The sequence below is a fragment of the Apteryx rowi genome, unplaced genomic scaffold (genome assembly GCF_003343035.1).
Source record: "Apteryx rowi isolate R43461 unplaced genomic scaffold, aptRow1 scaffold_29, whole genome shotgun sequence".
In the NCBI taxonomy this organism is placed as follows: Eukaryota; Metazoa; Chordata; class Aves; order Apterygiformes; family Apterygidae; genus Apteryx; species Apteryx rowi.
Genome location: NW_020449307.1, coordinates 1 through 22,685, shown reverse-complemented (window position 1 = coordinate 22,685; position 22,685 = coordinate 1).

Genomic DNA, 22,685 nt, shown 5'->3' with positions numbered 1-22,685 from the left:
CAGGCCTTGGCTGAGAGGGGTAAGTGCCTTTTACAGGATGCTGGCTCTTGCAAGCTCCTCCAAGCTGCGCAACCTTCAAAGGGTTGTCCAAAGACAGCTAACCTGTGGCTGTAACAGACCTTTAAAAACCATAATGCAGCAAGCATGGACCTAACACCCACAGTATATTTGTGTTCTGTTGGGAGAAAATAAGACAGAGAATAAACTTAAAGATTTTTTTTTCCCCACTGGCACTTTTTTCTAGCCATTTTATAAGCAACTTGTTACAAAGGAGTGGTATGAGGCTAATGAATTTCGACCTGTTTAGTCATGAAGATTTATACCTGTGGCTTAGAGCTAATATTGACCAATCAAATGGCTCCCCAAATCCTGCCCATTTTATAAAAGTTAATCATATCCTCATGGCAGCCCAGGTAAAAAATAAATTTTGATTTACAACTATTCTAGAATGATCAGTATTTTATGCTGATCATTAACAGTATTTCACACCAGAGAGTTGTTATATTAGAAAGCAGTAAAACGGTGTGTATCACATAATGATATATTTGGGGACCACACAGAATACCAAGGGCTTATTGAATTTGTGTCTAAAGGGGACATTTCTTAAATATATAACCAGCAAAGTGGGAAAATGTGTATTATTTTCCAAAGTTTATTGTACAACCTTTCTGACTTTTGTACTATAAGTGATGTTGATCCATGTATTATTATGTGTTGACCATCTAGAGGGCTGAATACTGAGATTTAACTCCTCTTTGGCCTGTGGATGTCACYGGAATTTGCAGAGGTAGCCTGGATAGGCTTAAATGTAATTTTATTCTTGCAGCAGAGCTAAGCTTCTAAAAATATACACTTAAGAYGGTTTTTTTGTTATTTACCTTTTTTCAAAAATTGTTTCCTGTGTGAGAGTTTAAAAAATGAACAACCCCAATGTTGGGGTTTTTCTAGTAGTTTTGTTGGATTGACCTCCAGTTTAATAATCAAGCCACAAGAACACGGTATAAGTATCATGGAGAATAAGTGTGATACTCATAAACCTGGTGCCTGAGAGCTCAAAGAAGAATCCTTCCTAAAATACATGTGTGCATGGATGTGTGCTTATACGATGCCTGGGTCCTGGGGAGTGCTGATGAAGGTATTCAAGAGAAGAAAGTTGATGGTGCATGGTCTGGCAATAAACGTTGCTGAATCATCCCACAGAAGCATCTACAGACAACTGAACCAATACCACTGCACAAGCTTACTTACCCTTTCATTACAGTGCATTTAAAATAATGCATTAAAAAGTGCAGGAGGGCGGGATTGTATAAAAGGTCAGGAGGGTACTTTGTAGGCTGTGCGATTGTCGTGCCATGCTGCTGTCTTTCTAAGTAACGTCTAAAAGCTTCAGCATTTTATGCACAGGAACAAAGCAGACAGCTTTTGAGAGGTGGCCACTTAACCGAGGTGCTTCAATGAAAGCTGAGCTTTCAGCAATCTCTGTGCAACTGCATGTATGCTGACCTCTCTGGAAATAGCACCTGGGATGTGTCTTTTGTGTGCTGTTGTTTTAGGTCTCTGAAATGTCATCTGAGACATTACCTTTCTTGTGGCTGAATCAGGCACTCATCCCAGAAATGGAAGGGGTAACCAAAGCACTGCATTTCAACTCACTATTTCTTTTAGATTCCTAGACACAGTAGCTGTCATTAAAAGCCAGGTCGTTTGCATACAGCTTTCACTCACTTTTATCATAGGACTTGCATTAACTTCCYGAAGCACTGGCAGATACAGAAATCTTCAATGCAGCAGGTCACAAATAAAGTTCATTTCTATTATGTGTGAGCTTCGAGGAACCAGAGCCAGATCAAGACCTCTCCTCCCAGCTCACTCCTCTCCCCTGTTGCACATGTGATTGTATAAGCACCAAACAAGAAGACAATTTCTGCCTGCAAAATCAAATCAATTTGAGGCCAGAGCCACTCAAATATGTCAGCTCATGGCAAATCAACTTATCCAGACTGGGAAAAAAATTCCAAATAATGCAGAAAACCCCCAGACAAGATACAAACCTTCAAAGCAGTGTAGATCTGCTCACACAGTGAGATCTGCTCACATAGTGGCAGTTCTGCTCAAGGATGAAATAGGGTTAAACCTGCCAGGCTTTCAAATGCCTGTCTTTAGCCTGCTTGCTTGTATATCACTGCTATGTTTCAGAATTTGTTCCACAGCACTTCCTCGAGTTTTTCTTCTCCGGTCGTGTGTCCAGAGCCTAAGTAATGTATTTTCACCTGTATAGTTTTCAACAGCTACTAGGGAATAAACAAACAAGCAAGCAGAAAACCTATCAATTGTTTGGCTGATCACTTACAGAGCTGGCATAAAGAGAGGAGATGGGTACCTGAAGGCATTATCTGTCTTCTTTTAAACATAACAGTGATCGGATTCAAATTTCTTGGATGGAAAGGAAAAAAGCACTCTTGAATTAATGGTGAAAAAGTTGGAAAGGGAAGAGAGTTGACAAAGCACTTTAACAACCTGCTGCTCGCTGAATGGCAGCTGATAATGAGCTCACAAACTTGGGCCTTGCAAGAGCTCATCCGTGAAGGGGGAATGTAAAAATTGCTTTTATGAGTTTTAAAACACTCATAGCTTTATTCAGTTCCCTTTTTCACTAGTAAAATAAGTTTAATTGCCCTTCATGGGTGAGAAATTATGTTTATTCTAATGTGATTCATTTTTGTCTCCTGTTGAAGAGTTTCTTTTCTTTTGACTTTTCTTGTGCATCTATCAGCTGTTAGCATGGTGATAAAAAGAGAGGAGGAGAAGGCTGTCACCAAAGCTCTGGCAAACCACAGGTTTTTCATTCCTCATTTCCACTTTTCAGGTTTATACTGTGCCGGTTTTTCCAGCGGCGTGAAAGGAATAAGCAGTCCAACTCCCTTTGACAGTCAGTGAAAGCTGGGAGCCTCATAAACATTTCACTATGACAAGCTATGTAATTAAAAATAATTATAACAATGCTAGGGGATTTTAAGCATCCAGCAACAACCAGTCTTCAACTTATTTCTGAAAATTTGGCATTTGGAAATAGTCACTTGTGATAGTCACAGTCCTTGCTATGCTAGCTGGATGCTCAGAAGACGAAGTTTGTCCGATTTGTAGCCACTCTGGAAGGTTTTTGCCCATTATTTCATATGTGCACATTATGTAATAAAAGATTTCCCAGAAATTATGTTGACTGAATGACTGCTGCACACAGTCTGCTTTGAATGGGTTTCTCAGATCTCAAAAGGAAACTGTTTGTTAGTGTCAAACCACACTTAATGAAATGAAACTTGAAGGGCTCTCCTCCCTCTTTCTGAAGGTGGTMTTCAAGGGAGGAGCAGAAACACTGGAGTAACAAAACTGCTGTGGCCACTGTCCCCATGATTAAGATGTCTTTCCTTATGAATGGTAGTTTGTCTTTGCATTTTTAATGTTAGCCATCAACACTTGTTACATCACTCTGTTAGAGTCAAGACCTTATAAAAATTTAGGCTCACAATGAGAACAGGCAAAATATCTGTGCTGTGAAAAGACCCAGGAGCAACATCGTAGACCAAAACCCCTTTGTGCTGAGTGCTGATAAAACACCCTGAAGAGGAGGTCCTTGCCATTCCTAAATTTCTGTAATAGTTCCCTGGAGACTTTGGCATATACAAATAGTGCAACCCACTGCAGAATAACTTTGAGAAAGCTGGAATTCAGAACTGAAAAGTGCAAATGAGGTGGGAACCTCCATCCCAGGATAAGGAAATGAACAGACAGAAGGTGGAGAGCAAAACATTGAAGCAAAAGGAGCATTTATTGAGAGGCTGGCAGCCAAAGATGTGGATGTTACATGGTTCTGGTGTCACTGTCTCCTGGTTGCTTGGCTCCCATTCTAGCTAACCAGCTTGTTTTGTCCCAGAGATTTCATTTCCTGTACGCAGTTTGTCTCATCACTTTCACTTTTTCATTAATGGTGAAGGAAAAGCCCAGTTCTTTTTTTTCCTTTTCGCATTTTGGCAAGATTCAATATTCTTTTCAGTAAATTAAAAGGCTGTTTTTTGGCTGAGCCGTCAGTTTTTAAGTAAGTCTAGCTGCTGGAACAAGACGGATTTTAAGTCAGAGATTTCAGTTTAGTGAAAAATACCCTTGTCTTGGCAGCAGCAGAGATTGTGGAAAGATATGGAAGTCCTAATTCACTGCTTGTAAGGACCATATGTAGCTATAAAATTGTAATCTAGTTACATACTCTAGCAGGAGTTACAAATGAGCTAAGGGGGCTTGCTGGCCGAGGCTTGTCGTAGAGAAGGGTAGAGCTAATCTGTTCTTGAAAGCATCAGTTAACGTAGATTTTCCAACTTCTCTTATGATTTTTTTTACAACTGTGCTGTCTCTAGCATCCAGCAAAGGAGCATGACAGTCCCCCCTGTAGTCCTACTCCATGGTGCAGGACCAAAGTTTTATAAGAGGTGCCTGAGCCAGGAATTTGCCCCAGCTCTCAGTCCCAGGGGACTCTTTGGGAAGCTTGTGGATTCATGGTGATGTGGCTCCTCTCTTTAGAATGAGACCAGCAAGAAAAGCATCCAGTTTTGTACCATTATATTTAGTCAAGATTAAGTCTTCAATTGCTTTTACCGCTTCTCTCCTACAAACAGGTAGTGTAGACTCCACCTAAACTAACAGTAGACTTCTGTGATCTACAGATGTGTGAGTTTGCTATGGCTTTTTCTCAAATTGGTAGAAAGAAACAAACATTTTTAGGTCATGATTGTAGACATCTTCAGAATGAGATGAACTGTATCTTAGATTCCTCTGATTAAGTTTCCCAAGGCCACACAGGGAGCCCGGGGTGACTTCCAGTTCCAGTGCAGAAGTCTGCATTTTACATGTCTAAATTCTATTAGATGAATTCCTTGATAATGATCACAGGGAACAAATATCTCTGTGAATAAGGAGCCCTCAAATTAAGTCTTAGGGCTGCCCTTCTGTCCTTCACAACATGTGGTGAAAAATATTTTATTTTATTTCATTGTTGTGATTTTAATCTGGAAATTCAGACATGTTCTGACCTATTAATATAGTTGCAACCATGCAAACAGCAACGTTGCTTGCAAGATTAATCAAGAAACTGGGATTTTGTTTTAAATTATGTTTCCTTGGTGTTTCTTTAGAGTGCTTGTTCTGCACTGTAAGGTGAAATGTGTTAGGTTAACTGCATTAAGAAAAGCAAATGGAGATTCATGTTTGCAGGATCTATCTAAATATCATCTCACCCTTGATGTTACAGTCTAATGGGATTTGAATAATGTACTGGTATCTAACCTCTGTAAACAGATTGAATCTAAATTATTTGTATGAAGAATTCAAGGACATCGCTTCTGTCCTTACTGCTACTCCCTCTAGTCTAACCGGTCTACAGCTGGATAAGAAAACATTCCTACTTTTGAGATTGATGCAGAGAGTATTTCCTAAAGGGGGACAGAATATTATAAGCAGAATTCAGAGCTGGTAGAGCAGAATGTGCTACAACAAAGAGCCACATATCACAAAATCCTGACAAATATCCCTATTTACTGCRTTGTATACCTTGCTCCTCAGTTAGACAATTTGGTACAGTAGAAATTGGTTTTGTGAGTTCATATATGAATGAATCTCAGATACCTTTCAGCACCTAACTTTCAGTGAGCTACAGAGACTGAGCTACAAAACCCAAAGTACAGAGTTTTGGTAACAGCATTGGGTAGATGTCATGAATTTTCCAAAGCCACTCTCAAAAACCATTGTGACATTCTGGACAGCATTTCTTCTTCACCTTGTGTGTGCACAATGCTTTACAGAGCAAGGAGAGAGTTTCGATAGAGATACAGCCTGACTCCAGTCAGGGACTAACACAAGGAGGAGATGGCAAAGGGTAAGTTTACAACACATGAAATCTTCCTTTCTTTCTGTCTGGAGGTATAGCAGAAGTATCATCTGTTCCTGTGTATTTCCCAACTTCTTTACTTTATTCCACAGTTGAAATTTCTGCACATTGCTGCTAGGTTGAATGATTTGTACTAACAGATTATTGGCATTATTGGTTTACAGTATTAAAAGCTCCCTTAGACCATGAAATATTAATAAAGTGATATATATTTGTTCTTGTGAAAAAGCAGATGTAGAGAAAATGAATTGACCAGAAATGTCTGATAATCAATTTCCCCTGGTAAGCAGACAAAATAATTATTCATCCAGACCCTGATGTTTAATTTGCTTCTTCTGCTCATGCATCTTATAGGCAATCTATCAGCATTTCACTGCTTTCGCCAGAAGTAAAATGATGTCTTAACAACACAGCTTTCAGATAGGGATTGTTCAAGTATTATGTGTAAAGTATATCATCAAAGCAATACTCTTCTGAAAAATATTGTTCAAAATCTTTATCCAAGTCCACAAAATAAAGATTTCTCAAGCTGAGAGTATTCATTACTAATGAAGGTTTAAAAATAACAGTATCATTCAAACTTAGTAGTGGTTTTCTGAAGCAATGTCATGGTCTCTTTTGTAATGGGTGCTTAAGGTTTAGCAGTGACACCAGCAAACAGAGTTCAACAACACCTTTGACTTGACCCTTGATCATTTTGCCACTGCCTTGGGATTTCCTGCCCAGAAAACAACCTGGAAACAAGTTGATAGCAGTAGCATGTTAATTATCAAACCTTCTTTTTAGGTTTGTGTCAGACCTGGTGGTCTTGGTAAGAAATATAGTTCCTTATGGTGTCAGGCATTGTATAAAGGACAGAAGCATCATCCCTGCTCCAGATATCTTTCATATGTGGTGCAAGTCCAGCACTGCGGCTTATTGTGACCAAATGCAGAGGTCTATCATGGGAGTAGAGGCCCTGACATCCTTTATAGTCACTGGAGAGAAATAGGTGCTCTTAGGGTTTGAGTCATCTAAAATAAATGACTAACTGAGATTAGATGAGTTACATCCTGGCTGCACCTATCTATCTCCACTGACTTTAAGAGTGACTGGCTCAGATGGGAACTTTCACCTAGAGACATCCAAAGTTAAGCGAGATGATCCCCACTGCAGGTAATTGCAACGCAGGAGTCAGTGAGACAGCTTAGCTTTGTTGGCCATGATCCCAGCACAGCAGAGGCCAACGATAATCAGTTTCCTTGTTYGCATTTGCAACAGGTCCTAAAGAAAGCAGTGATTCCCGTTAAAAGTATTTGGTGTCTCTGCCGTGCCATGCTAGATGATTAATATATTTCCTGAATGGCCTACAGAAGACTTCCAGGGGATGAGTGAAAAAGAATCTGTCTCAAAATTAGCCTTTGGCCAGCAGTCCCAGGTCACACTCTGCACAGCTGTTAGTGAAAAGCCCCCCAACAGACTGAACAATGCCCCCAGGAAAAACTCCTGCAGGGAATACCAGCCTCAGGGCTGAGCTGCAGGTGGTACCGCCCCAAAAGGAGCAGCCTCTGGAGTGCCATGTTCCTCTTTAGTTGAAAATAAATGCTCTGTGCAGTCCTGTACATCAACCGTCCTGGTCGGAGAAAGGGATGTGTGCGTCCGCTTGCTTGCTTTTCTCAAAGATCCATGCAAGTTGAATCACACTTTTAGAGTGCCTGTCCCCTAGGAGCACTTCTGTACTATGAAAATAGAGTAAAGAGAGAAAGCTATGGAAAGTGTCTCAAACTAACAAATTCCTGCTGGGGAGAAGTAGTAGGGCATTCGGCTCTGGGCATGCGGGGCTCCATCTTCAAGATTGATTGCTCAGTTGAGCCCCATACTGGGGAGCTTTCTCATTTCCCTTCTGGCAAACATTAACTTCCTTGGCTTTCCTGTTACATTCACTAATCCTAGAGGGAAATATTTTGCTGACTACAACTGTATTTTTCATGCTAAATTATTCCAGTAGCATGCAGATCGTGTCCTGCAAGGTTCTGAGCCCCCTCTGCTCTCTCCAGAGATGTGTAGGGATGCAGAGGAGCTGAGAGTTTGCAAAAGGATCACAGGAGCTTCCAGGTTCACGATCATTGCAAACAAAACAAGGAAAATGAAACACCCAATTGGCAGATCTGCTAAGCAAATATCAATGCTTATAAGAAAAGCAGAGCCGGACATCAAGGTGTCTGTGATATATCTGTTCTCATCTGCAAGAATAATTAGGAACTGAATACATTATTTAACAACTATTCAATGAGCTTGTAAATGTTGTACATGCTGGATGAAGAAAAGAATTTATAATTTTGCAAGGACACTCTGTTCTTCAGTTAGCGGTGGTGGCTGTAGAAATGTATGTTGTTAGAGGTATCTTCTAAACAGCTTTTTTCATAGACCTTCACTGAAGGGGAAACTGTTGTATTTCTTGTCCTGTAGCATTGCTTTATCTGCTTTCTGAATAAGTACAATCAAACCCATCAGACCAGCCGGGTCAATTTAAAGGAGGACTAACATATTATGAGGCTGCTAGAGGTGGTATTAGAGCAGAGTAGCATTTCTCTAATCAAATTTAAATGCTGTCAGTGGCTCTTCACAGGAAAAGGAAGAGTGATTCAGTGATTAGGATGTTAATGTGAGATTCAGAGGCCCTGGCCTGAACACCCTGCTTTATCAGTTACTTTCTGAATGGACAAATCAATAGGGAATGAGCTTTCCAAGATATTCATATGCTTGAAGCTACAGATGAGAGTCTGAATGGGATTTTCACGTGTTTACTTGCACCTTAAAGCATCCAAAGAGAAACAGTGGACGTTCGTAAGTCATGGACATTTCTGTGTCCAGCAAGCTTCAAAAAATTTTTTGTATCAAAAGAAAAAATGACCTGATACAATTATTTTTCATTCTCTAAATATTTTATTTTAAAATACAAAACTTGCGGGAAAAAAGAAAAGTCAGAATGAGCAGGATAAAACAAAACATCTCATTTAAAAACTGTCAAGGCAATTAAGTGGGCTGAAACTTTGTTTTTAAGGGTTTTTTATTACTTCTAGAGGTTTCTTTTTAAGTTTGACTTATGTTTGAAGAAAATTTCTGGTTTTCTGAGCCAATATTTGAGGCAAAACAGATGTTCTAGCTTCCCAAAACATGCCCATTGCTTTTCACTTCACCAGTGAAAATGGAGAAAACAGCATTCCCTTGCTCCCAGGGTTCTGCAGGGATGGTGAAYTGAGGACTCTGATATTCAGACAGAAAAAAATGAATTCCCTCCACATACACCCTTGGGTACCCCTGAGAAAGACAGCAAAGTGCTGTCAAGGACTACACTGTCTTTCAAGCACTGCTGCCTTTGGAAGCCTACCGGCAGCAGCTGCAAGCTTCCTAAATTATGTATGAACACTACATGAACCACTGGCTTCCCACTTACAGCAGATGAGACCTTCAGAGATCAGCTCTGCTTAAAATCAACTACATGTCATTGCTGAAAGATATCTGCATGGCTTCTTCTTAAAGACCTGCAAAGGTGGAGATGCATTCCTAGTATTTCAAAAACCTTAACAGGTTTTTTCATAGTGTCTAACATGACTCTCCCTTGCTGCAGTCTAACACTATTTATTCCTGTCCTATCCACAAGGACTAGAGGGAGCAGTTTTTCCTTTTGCTGTTTACAATAACTTTTTGCATCTCTGAAGGCTGTTACTCTCCCTCTTCTTGGCCAAACAACTCCAGTTAACTCCTCAGATCTTCTCGACGAGGGTCCATTATCCTTGCTCTTCTCTGTCCCACACTGTTACTGGAGTGCCCAGTTCTGAATGCAATAGTCAAGCTGAATCCAAATTCTTCCTGCATGGATTGGAAGATTACCTATGCCACCGTCTTTAAGCATCCCAGCATGCCTTTTTCCATGATCCTATTGATGCATTCAGTGTGGGACCCACTCTTATCTCCAAATCCTTTTCTGCAGCACCACTGTCCACCCAACCTTCTCTGGCCAGTGTGTTTTGGGCAGTTAACAACTTTCACCCAAGTGGAACCAGTTGCTGGTCTTTACTTAGCTAGTGCATCTCATGTTCTTTTATAAACAAATAATCTCCAACTACACCCCCTGTATCTAATAGGCCTCCAGGCCTTTTCTGCTGTTTGAGAGAGTGCAGATGACTTTCACTTTGCCACAGGGTCACACATATGAAATCTATGGTGAATTAATTTAGCACCRAGGAAAGCAGGACTGATTGTGTTATTAGTTAGGTATTGAAATGTAGGTAACTTGCACCTAAACTAGGCAGAGGCCTGTATACATATTATTCTGAACTGAAACGTTTCAGTGACGTTAAATATTATGGTAAAAGCTTCTATCTCACCTACTTCTCTTCACTTGGAGAAACATTTCCCTGGAATTTCAGTCCCTGAGTGGTTCCATAATGCATTTCTGAACACAAAGATTAAAAGATAATACGTTATTATTAAGGACACAATAAGTACGGAAGTGATTTATAGTTTGTTGGGCTTTCACTGACTGAAAGAAAACAAGTCTTTCAAAGAACAAGATAAAATATAATCCTTCTTGAATGATAACAGTAATTCCAGAGGAGTCACTTAGCCTTTATAAAGTTTCAGTGGTAGCATAAATGAGGTTCCTGAATTTGAGTGTTCGTGCCTTTTGGCTGCTTTACTACCAAACCGTTTAACTCTCCTTTAGCAGCAGCAGGCATGTTCTTGTATTCACCTCACATGCCATGCTCAATGGGAGAAAGGGCAAAACCTTCCCAATTTCAAAGCTGTTGTTCAGCATGATCTATCAGACTATGTAAATCACTTGGGGGCTTTCCATCTATGATCAGCAGATATGAGGAACCCAATGCGCCTCTGATTCATGTACCTGTGTTTCAGAAAGATCATTTGCCCGGTCCTGCCTGCCATTCCCATGCTGAACTACATATCTAGCACCCCATTGATTTTAAGTGCAAATACCACTCTGTGGGAATGGCAGGATTATGCCCTGCATGAAGTTACCTTGTGGTAATACCTAGGGGACCTAGTCATGAATCAGAGTCTCATTATGGTATATGATACACAAACACAGATCTTATAGCTAAACTCAGACCTACTGCTTTAAAAGGCTGACAATTCACATGTACATGCTGAGGCAGTAATGCATGACTTTTAATGTATTATAAACGGAACAGGAAAGAAGGATCGTGTTGCTATAGCAAACAGTCCAGGTTGATGCAAAGATTACTTTATATACACTAATATACACACACTTTTTAAAAAAGCCAGGTCATATAAATCCCAATAAGGCAGAAAATATCAGCCCATTAGAAGTCCCAACCAGTTAAAAAAAAAAAAAAAAAGTAAAAGTGGAGCTGTGAAAATCAAGTCTGAATAATATTCATGCAACAAGATAGATTTGAGGTACTATTTTTTTCAGTTCTGATCTAATTTATTCATAAAGCAAAGTTTGTGGGGAGAAGGTAGCATCTTTTGTAAAGCAGCTGATTTAGTCTGAAACAACAGACAGGTTTACAGGCTCACAAGATCTTTGTTGGGTCAGAAATAGGTGCACCAAACTTCAAAGATAAGTATGAGCTAAGAAGAAAAGCTTTGAATTCAACTGGATTCACTTAGTCAGTGAGGGGGAAAAAAAAAACAAAAAAAAAACCTGTTTGGTACCTGTGGGATAGAAGAAGAGATATTAGGAAGTGAGATAATATGGCAAGATTTTCTATTGGAAAGAGAAAGAGGAGAGAAAGAGAATTTATATTTCGTGGACCATGGGTGGTTTAGGTGGGAAGCAAACTGGACTGTGGTGATGAAAGGGAAGAATTATAATGTGCCATAAATGCTTATCTCTGTTGAAGCTATGATTTTTTCTCATCATGAGTAGTATCTTTCGACTGTCCTCTTTGGAAAGTGTTTTGCAGCTTTCTCCTGAGGATCAGGACTGAGAGAGCAAAATGGAGTGGCTGTGTTGTAATTTTTTTTCTTCTACTAGTAATTAGGAGGTTTTGTCCTCTTGCTTTCCCTGTGCAAGTTCATTCTGATTCATGGAGATTGTTTAGTTTCATCCATAAAACTTCTATGAGGACACTGTGAAGTGGGTGAAGTATATTACGTTCTGGGAGGAGCAAGTGTAGGACTCAGGGATTGTAGGGTGCTGTTATATGGAGACATTTGTAGGATAGGGAGTATATTGACAATTCTTATACACCTGATTCAGGCATAATCTGATTGCACTTGGTATGTGTTGCTCTGTGGCCTTTTGCTTTTAATGATGAGTTTAGCAAGCTGGGGTGCTGCTTAAGGCTTGGGAAACAAGTTTCTGAGAAATTTTCAAAGTTGCATCTTGTTTTACTATCTTTGTTGAATGTCTTTGCTGGTAAACATCCTCTTTACTTTGTCGTAGTGGGTATGGTTCTCCTTAGAGCACTAAGGTGATATCTGAGGGTCTGATAGCCTATTACAGCTTTTCAGTAAGTTTTGAATGACTGCTGACTTTATACAGGCAGGTGTGCTGGTTTGCAAACTTTTATGTAGCATAGTTTTTTGGTCACCATTTTTATGCTGACCGTGGTTTGTTGGACTTTGTTATTGCTGGAGGACTATTTAAGAGATAGTTTGATGGAGGACTGGAGCGTAGTCACTTTGTCATAGAAACCAATGAGGAGATCCAGGTTTTCAGTCCAGACAGTAAAGATGCCATCTGTGTTTCTCAGGTAAAATGCTGATTAAAGTTGACTTTGTACTACAATTGTTTAAACCTCTTAAGCGTTGAATGATGAAGTTGTTGCAGTGTGGAGCCACCTTGGTGCTATAGCTGTTCACATAATTTGGAGGAAGGGTGTTGATAGTGACTGTTACAGAGATGAACTTGCAAGGTATTTGGGCTGATTTGGGCTGAAGGCTGGCCTTGTTCTTGCAGGTCCTCAGTGAGGGCTGTGGGCACACAGGACAGGCTGCGTTAACACCAGTGGGTGTCATAATGGAGTATATCCCACATGACCAGGGTGATGTTAGCAGGGAGGTAGTTTAAGTTGTATTGTCAACTTAATTTAGCTTTGGAGATAAGTGCTTTTATTTTGGACTGGAAGAAAGGCTTGCTTACCTGAAAGCTTCCCTGTTTTGGCCACTGATGTCCATCAGTCTAATAAATGGTTTTACATCTTTCCATAAACCTTGCTTCACCTTGGCACATCAAGCCTCAAAGGTTACTAAATATTTCTACTACTTTTCAAAGGAGCTCTCTTCTCGTGCTCCTTCTGCCTCTGGCCCTGCTTTCTGCTGCAAATGGGACCAGGATCCCTGAGCCGTGTCTGACCACACAGCTCAGGAGACCGCTACCAGGCAGGGCTCTCCTCCCACCAGTCCTGATCCAGCCAGACCTGAACCACTTGGCAACTGCTTCCTTCACACCTCCTCCCCTGCTCACGCTCAGGAGCGGTTGTTTTTCCTGCTGCTCACTCTGTCCCTGTCTCTCCATCCAAGTGCTCCCAAGGTCTTGCAGTGACTACGTGTGAAGATATATAACCTGTTATAAAACAATAACAATTTAATCTAAAACCCACTACACATTACTGCATGCAAGCCAAGGACACTGATTAAATATATCAAGAGGAGCGAAGGCTTGGATTTTTGACAACTGTATAATGAATTGCGATTAACTATGCAGTCACCATTCACAGAAGAATTATAGACTGGGGAAGGAAAAGAAAATGTAACATTTGACAACAAAATAATTATTTAGATCCTGCTATTCAAAGTGTTTAGGCAGATGCATAGTGGCTCAATAAGAGAGATGCATATGTGAGGCGAGAAGAGAGAGAAAGAAAGGGAAAACTGGGCTGATGGGGGGGAACCAGAGGGAAGGTGGGAGGCAATGCACAGTCATCAGGTTTCTGCAGGAGAGACGAGGGTGATCTGGCATGTTTGGGAAACGCTGGAGGTTCATGCAGACAGCGCTCTGGTAGGGAGGGAGCAGTACAGATTGGTGTCCCCTGCCCGTAGTTAGCTGCAGCCCCTGCAATCAGCACGGCAGGAGCCCTGAGGCATGCAACGGGCTCAGGGAATGCCAGCCCTCAAACCAGGCCACATCCTTAACGGTGCAAACCACTGCGGTGTCACTGCCTGCATACGGGGGGGGGGCTCAGCCTCACCCTGACCTCTTGCCTGTGGGTAGGGAAAGTCCTTTCATGCCTGAGCTCACCTTCCTGCATCAGCCGAGTTAGCCTCGGAGCTCGACCGCAGCCGGTCTGCAGCCACCGGGTGGGCACAACGCCGAAAGCCCAGTCCTGCTGTCCGCAGCGGTGGTGTTTTGCCCACCGGCAGACTGGGCTCAGAGTTAGTCCTGGGTGTCGGATTCACTGCTCTAAACACACGGTCGTGGGCAATCACCCAGAGACCTGCAAACAGCAGTGCAGACAAGCTGGACATGAAGCCGAAGGGAGAAAAACAACTTTAGAAAGAGTGAGAGCCCTGAGTTAAATTAGCACAACAGAGAGAAGTATCAGAGATGCTTTCAGAGAGTGGGAAAAGTGTAAGTAAATCAAGAATGTGATCCTGAAAAGAGAACAAAAACTGGAAAGCAGAGAAGTGCTGTACTGTATACAATAGCACAGGCAGAAAATAACAAAATAAACCCACAGAAAAGAATGCATTATAATAAAGAAGAAAGAAACTCTCTGGTAATAAGATAGTGGAAACAGGGTAGGAAAAAGAAAGGAGAGCTGAATCCAGAACAGAGTAGCGTGCAGGCAAATAGAGAATGTCATTAACACAGTGCTGAAACTTTCCTTTCAGATGGAAAAGGAACACACTGAATATCACACAAGATACAAATAATAGAGCAGGAAAAGGATACTACAGGAAATACAGCTATGGAGGCTGAATCACAGAGAAGAGCAAAGCAAGACTGGGGAGGGAGAAAAGCAAATATTACAGGCAAGGACAATAGGGCTTTGTACTAAGCACTAAGGGGGAAATTATAGACAAAGAATGCAATTCTAGGAAAAATAGCAGCTGTACAACACAATATGGAGATGAAACAATGCCCATAACAATAAAGAAGTCACTTATGAGGAGAAATTGTATCCACAAAAACAACACCAACAAAAAAGGGATTAACAATATGGGAACAACTGAAGATGAAAATATTTGTGTTAGAGAAAAGGTAACGATGGCACAGAAATCAGTGACAAATCACAAGCATAGCTTTCACAATATTTCTTTGCAGCATGTATAAAAGAATTGCTAACAGCACGTGTCCTTCCCTGCACCTCTAGGAAGGCACAGATTTCTTTTAAGCTTGTTATTATTATTATTACTGGCATTATAGGAGGCTTAATGACTTCTGCCATGGGTCATGGCTCCATCTGTGCTGTGTACTGCACAATCATTCAGGGCAAGTTTRTGGTTTATTGACCAGTAAAAGGAAGCTAAACTGGTCAGCAGGAGAAGCAATAGTTTGGTAAATTTGCTGTTCAGTCATTCATGACTTCCTTGAAAGAAACCACATGCCACTGTGGAGAAAAGAAGAGAAAAACATGATCTAGTCGAACTGACTATGGTTTGGACGCAGCATTAACTAGGTCCTAGTTTGGCTTAATCACTAGATGATTGCGTAAGTTATTTATTTATCATTCGCTTCGACAGATGGACACTCTCTGATGAGCAGACATCCCATGTAACCAATAAATGATTTCAGAGGGTTTAAGAATGCTACTGAAATGAAGCACCCCTTTCTCATTTTTTTATTTGGAGTATAATGTTCAGTCAGCGATGTCTGCGAAGCAAACTAGTGTGAAAACAGAGAAAATGCAGTTAATTTAAAATGTTTCTTAAYGTAATGTTTAAGGTCTTACCAAAACTTCTTCAGAAGATTATACCCAGCTTGCAGACAGGAAGCTAAATGGCCTGAGGCCAGAAATGTACACCAAATACGGTATACAATATAAACTTTAATGAAAGAATCTGGACAAGGATAGGGAGGGAGGGAAGGACTCATAAAATCTTTCAGTGACACCAGAAACAAGGAAGGAACTTGCTTTAGCAGCAGATAAGAAAGGCAAAGACAATGTAGAGGGCACAAGTTGAAAGAGGACCTTAACATTTGTTTTGAGCCTTAGCGCTCCTTTGGGCAGCATTGGAGAACAGAAGTGAAAACAGCCATTTTAGCCAAAGAAAGTCCATTTCAAATAGATAACCTAGAGTGAGAGAGGTGGGAGAAGGATGAGATGATGAAGTAGCCAAGAAAGATATCAGCAATGCATTTTGCAGTCCAATCTTCATTGTAACTTGGTATATTTTTAAGCAAGCACTGCTTTTACCCTTACACCTTCAACAAAGCTACCATTAGGCTAACTCTTAGAGATGTAACACACAGCAAGGCTTTCACTGCCCAAAAAGGAGCAAGCCTTAACACTGGGTGCTATTTTATAAAACATGTCTTGTCAATAACTTATCAAGATGTCCAGTTCCCTCTTTACACAATATCCAGGCAATACTAGAGCACAAGCATCCATTGAAGCTACACAGGACTGCTTGTGAACGGTATGGAGAGATTCAAGGGATGAAAAAATGCTGCTCTGTAGCCAGTGATAACCAGAAAAGCACACAGCAGCAAGGCAGGGCACCTGCTTAAATCCTAGATGTTTCCAGGGATTATAGGTCATGTTACAGCTAGTGCAGCAAGACCTCACATGGGGCCAATAACAGAGGCAATGTGTTCAGGTCAGAAATTGTCCAAGGAACCACTGAAGCCATTTCTGCTCCAGTCAGCCCCACTGAGTGTGGCTCAGAGACCAGCACACAGTCCAGACAGCAAGTGGATTTTACAAAACTCATGCTATGGACAGGCTATGGGCAGGTTTTCTCTCTCAAACAGCTAAGTTGCAGAGTACTTATTTGAGGAGAAGTGCTGCAGATCCCCTGAAGCCAGCGGGAGCTGAAGGCTCTCAGAACACCAAAGGACACACTCAGTTCTTTATGGAATTAGTCCCAAAGACGGCAGTCAGTCAGTCCTGTGAGTGGCACTGTTCATCTCAAGCTATTCCTGCCCTCAGGTAATTGTAGCACTTTGACAAAAATGAAGTACAGAAGTCATGCCACAATTGTGCTGGGCCTGGGAGGGCCTGAAATTACAGGCTGCTGCTTTAGCATTGCATTTCATGATATAAAAGATTTTCCCTGACAGCTTTCTCCACATTACTGGCTCTATCCTCATAACTGACTGAAAAGGGTCTTGCGTACCCCAACAAAACCTTCACTAACCTAAATATAATAGTCTGCTATTACTGCCAGAGTACCAAGGCTTGCTATCGTTCCACCTTAGACTCAAACTTCTTTCCATCACTTCCACAAATGCAGTGCAGCATCAAGATATAAGTCACTGTCTGTAGACTTACAGACAGTGCCAGCATCTAGCATCCAGTCAAAGAAAAGACAGTCCATGTGATGCGCTTTGGGCACATTAACAGCTAGGAAAATTATGCAAGCACAGAATACATTTAATTCTTCTATTCAGACGACACATTTTGCTAGATCTCACACCTCCCAAAAGATGCAGAAGTGACTGGGAGTTCAGAGGACCATTAGCCTCTGTAAAGAAACATAGCACAAATTCTGAAATAGGAAAACTCAGAATCCTTTGGCTTTGTTTGRTTAGGTTTGCAACATCATTTAAACATCCCAAACACCCTCCCCACCCCAAATAATAAGAAAGATGAATTGGTGCTTTGGCCTACTTTTGTTAATATACAGCATTGTTTATACAAGAACAATCTTACTAAAAAAATAACATACTCTTAATACAAGCCAAGGTCATGATGTTCAGCGAAAATACTGTAAGTTCAGAGACTAATTCAATTCTAAGGGAAAAGGTGAAATGTGAAGGAGGACATTTAAGTGAATAGAGATCCAAGTTAAGCACATTTTAATGAAAGGGATGAAATAGCTGTATATTGCTGCTAGTGCACTAGCTTTTCATTTGATAGAAGAGTTTGATGAATGTGTCTGTTCATTTCTTTATTAGTTTTGCACTTGACATCTCTGACCCAGATTCTTTGTATCAGCCTGTGGATTTATCTGACTAAATGGAGACATCTATAGCTGAGCTGGTTACTGTAGGTTTYCTTTAAAGTCAGTGAAGATCTAGTCAATGGGGAGAGAGGTGGGGCAAATTCATCCTTCTAAAACAGACATCTAAAATAGGTCAGATGACTTGCACTCTTAAAGTACCTATTTCTTTCCACTGATAACTAAGTATCCCACAGATCTTCCTGAAAAGCCTGAAAGGGGTAAGTTATTTCCATTCTTCTGTGGCCATACTTAGGTCCTATGAAGTCTTACTTGTTCATGTCCCCTCTTTCTTTGGAGTCTCCTCAAGTCATGAACAGAAATAATTAACACAGAAGATATGGTGCTGCAGTCCTTGACACAGACTTACATAGGAAAGCCATTTCCCTGAGGCATATGAGAATAACCTAAGATGGGCCCATGGTCCTTAGATACAGGAGCATGAAGCTGCAGAAATTGTACAGTTCAATTCTATTTGCAGACCAGAAAGCCCTCTGCTCCTGCATTTGTGGACTCCAGAAAATCATGTCTTCATGGCTGAGAAAAAAAACAGTCCATAAGGAGTCTCAGCAGCCAGTCGCTCTTCATAGCAGCATGAAGCATCCACATACAGTGGTAAGTGTTAAAAACTGTGCCCACCTAAAGCCATCTCTTTGCAATTTGGGATAATCCACATGACTTCTACCCTCTGTATCACCTTGTACACTCAAGATTCTTTCTTGCAGAGTGCTAAGTCTAGCTCTGTTTGTCTAGTCTCTGCTTACTGCTTCAGGTCCTGTGGGATGACAGATGTCCCATGAAGAGGGAGACAGTGCCATTCGTACACCTGGCTTGTCCAGGGCTCACAGTGTGGACACAAAGCCTGCACTCAGCTGTGGACTTTGGGGCATGCTGGGGTTAAGCACATGTGTATTCACATAGTCTGCACAACTGCTACTGCATTTGGGAGATTAATTTGTCCAAAGTTTAACTCCCACAACTTCTTTTTGTACTAGACTGTTTCCATCTCTCTTCACAGAGGTTTCACTGCAGGGCTCTCGTAACTCAAGATCTTATTACTTTTTAATTTGAGTTAAGTTAGGGGGGCCAGGGGAACAGTGTTTTTTTATGTCACTTTCACAGCGAGAAGGTGAGCTATCTAGCTGTGCGCTGCATTAAGGCAGAAGTTGTGCCGGTCCTGGCAGACTCTCTTGGCCACCACGTCACACAGCCATTCCACATTGCAAGGAAAATACTCAGGTCCCCACTCACAACCATGAGAGCAGCAGTTACAGCATCTGTGTTGTCTAACATGGGCTGTGGGAGGCCATCAGCAGCACAGCTATATTGTAGTCACTGCTGTTGCCCTTTACGGTCCTATTTTTGCTTTTATTTGGTTCATTTTATACCTCAGTGCACATGATGGTTTTTTGCTTTGCCTCCAAATTGCACAAAGCCAGCTATTCCTTTTTAGAGATTTGTGCACCTTCCCCTGTTAGCCAGCTTTATGCTTCCAGATGCCAAATTCCTGCTCTTGAATCAGCCAGACAGGCCACTTGAAAGTCAGCCACAAAGCTTAAAAATATTTGCACATTTATAAGCAATGCACACAGTGCTGATTTATTCCTTCGCCTGTACCTCTAGTTGGTGTCCCCTGATGAACACTCCTCAGGTGGCTGCTTGGATTTCACACTCATGCCTCTGGCCTGCTGAATGTCACTAGAGACCGGACACAAACCAGAGCAGATGTTACCAGCACAGACACTGTTTTTGACCCAGTGATCTAATTGCCTGTGCCCTGGATCTAATGCCTGGTCCACCAAGTTTTTTCAGCAGCTGCTGTATGCTCTGAGGGCATTGTCTGAAACCATTTATTGTTTTTCACTTTGGGAATGATGAGGCCCTCAGGTGATCCAGGTTTCTCCAAGGTGATGTGTGGCTTTCTTACCCCACACTTAAACTGCAACCCAGACCTCTCCTCCAAAAGAAAAAGAAACCCTCACCTTTCAATTTAATCATCTATACCTCCAAAAATGAGCAAGAGTCCCAAAAGTAAATTTATTGGAGTGTTATCCTACGTGGTTGCTAGCATAACAGTTTCCTCATGAGGCTTCAGAGATTGACACAGTCCCAGTTAGCAAGCACTGACACATAATTACGGTCAAAAACAATTAAATTAAAATTCACCTGTTTTACATAAACTGATTTCCCCATTTTACAACATCAGTGCATTAGGGCCATGGTGCCCCACAGGAAGAGGAAAGGAGAAATAACTCATTGACATGACAAGTGTCAAAGACAAAGTTTACATCTAAGGTTGTGCAGGAGATCGCAGCAAGATTTCCTTAAGAAGCTGTATTGTCACTATTTCTAAACTATTCTTCGTCTGCTAGATTTCTTTGTGCTTACAGTGTGCCAAGCAGAGCATGACAACTGGTTAACAAGGGAGACAGAACTGGAACTCAGGCCCTGGGGAAGCTTCTATTTTTTAGTGTTTGTAGCTTAAAATTGTTTATCTGAACATCTGCTTCATTAAGAGATATTGTGATGCTATTCACAACAGCGACAAAGAGCTACAGAAAATACTTTTCCATTTCTCTTTTTCCTCCCAGTGTTTCATATACCCCCCTTCAAAACTCCTCCACTACAGATGCACATCAGAATACTTACTGTTTGCTTTCATTGTGCCTTCTCAGGAACAATAGTAATATCGCGCTTCAAGGGAGCATCTTGGAAAGCAGATCAATCATTTCCGAGTGTTTCTGAAGTAACAATCTAAGCAATTTTATTGTTGTTTCTGTTGTTGCAGGAGATCTTAAAGTGAGAATAAGGGAAGATCTGCAAATAATCTTCAATTACCCAGATATTGTCAGCGTCCTGCTCAAAATCGAGCTGAAAAAAATGAATTGCAGAGTTGGTTTTGGAGTTTTGTGCTCCATTGAAGAGCAGCTGCACTAGGGAGCCAGAATTTTACACTGTCCCCCAAGCAGGTTTGAGAACACTGCTTTCCCAGTATTTCTCCCTTCCTCACCTTCTTTGCTACCTTAAAGGGTGTAATGAAGATTCCTAGAAAAAAACTACATTTCATATCCTCCTTTTAATGGGAGAGCCTGGCAGCTTCATGCTGCTTAGTCATTATGCTGTTCATTTTTCTTATTATTCTTGTGAACTGTAGAATTTACCTTTGATTTTCTAATTGCTGGCCTCCTGGTTTATCCTTATATAAAGACGGTTGGCCAATAATTGCAATATGTTTAGGACCATACCAAGGATGCTCTGTCTCTACTAGATTATTTACTTATATTTTAATATTACATCTGAAATGGTCAGAGTGAATTGCAACCAAGGCTGTCCTCTCAAGAGATAAGACCAATTGCTTAGGAAAGAGCTAAGATCACCCCATAGATGGTTGAACAGGGACGCAGGACCCTGCAGAGACATGCACAAGTTGGCAATGCCCAACATGTAAATTTTCTGCCATTATACAGCACCTAGCACACTGGGAGCCTGGATTTACAACTGCAGCTTCCAGGTGGTACTGCAATACAAATATTAATTGGGAAGGAAAGGTATGTGTCAAAGAAATTATTCACATATGTTTGCTTGTTTGTCCCTGCATTATCCCCTGCTAATACATGAATAAGATGATCAGGTGCAGGGTTTTGGACTTTTTTAGTGGCTTTGCAGCATCTCACAAAAGCATTACTGACTTCTCTACCCCACTGAGACGAACCGCTTCAGTGCCCACTCCTTCATCAAAGCCAAAGGCAGCATAATGCACAGTAGGGAACAGAAATTAAATGGAAGAGAGGATGGCATGAGTATCAGGAAAAACCTTCCAAGCAGGAAGGTCTCCTAAGTCGTGGGATACTCTAAGAAGAGTGGTGGAATTTAGATGAGGTCAGGATGAGAATGTCCGTAGGAAAAACAGTTCTGCAGGAGTTATAATAAGTGGTTTCCTTCTTTCCAAAAATTCCTCTTTCTAGAGCCCTGCAGGAGCAACTCCACAGGAAGAGATGGCCTTCTGTCTTCTCCTCTTGAATATCACTGTAGTCTTTGTACTAGAGGAAGATCTTCACTCCATGCTCCCCTGCTGAACTGCCTGATCTCACAGGCACGCAGTGTAGCACAGCAGGGTCTTTTCTGTTCCAGGACCCACCTTGTCAGGTGCAGCTGGCTGATATGTGAGGTCCCAGAGAGGAGAAAAACCATGCTGCATCTGTGCAGCCAAGGATGGCAAGGCTCTGTCCTCAGAGAAAACCGATCTTGCTAGCAACCCCCATCCATAGCTTCAAGTCTTGTCCCCAACCATATCACTTGATCTGTCGTACACTGCACCTCCAACATGTGAGTTGGCAAACAAGAAAATTTCCATTTTATGTGATATGAGATCCTCATCATGTGATATTGCAGGTAGGAGATTCATGCTRCAGAGTATGGAAAGCTATAGAGTCTGTGGCAGAAGCCAGTAGTCTGGTGGGATCATGAAAAGCCCCCTGGAAACACACTTCCTTCACTTCACAGCAGCCACTGCCAAAGCAAGAAAGTGCCCAGCTGGGATGATTCCTGGGGTTGTGTGGAGGAAAAAGGATGAGCAGGGAGGCACTGCGGGGCGGAACATGGGAAGGTCATAACGGGCGGAGCACTGCTGCCGGAAAAGAAGGCGGGGCTTTACAGCATTATAATAGAGTAGGAC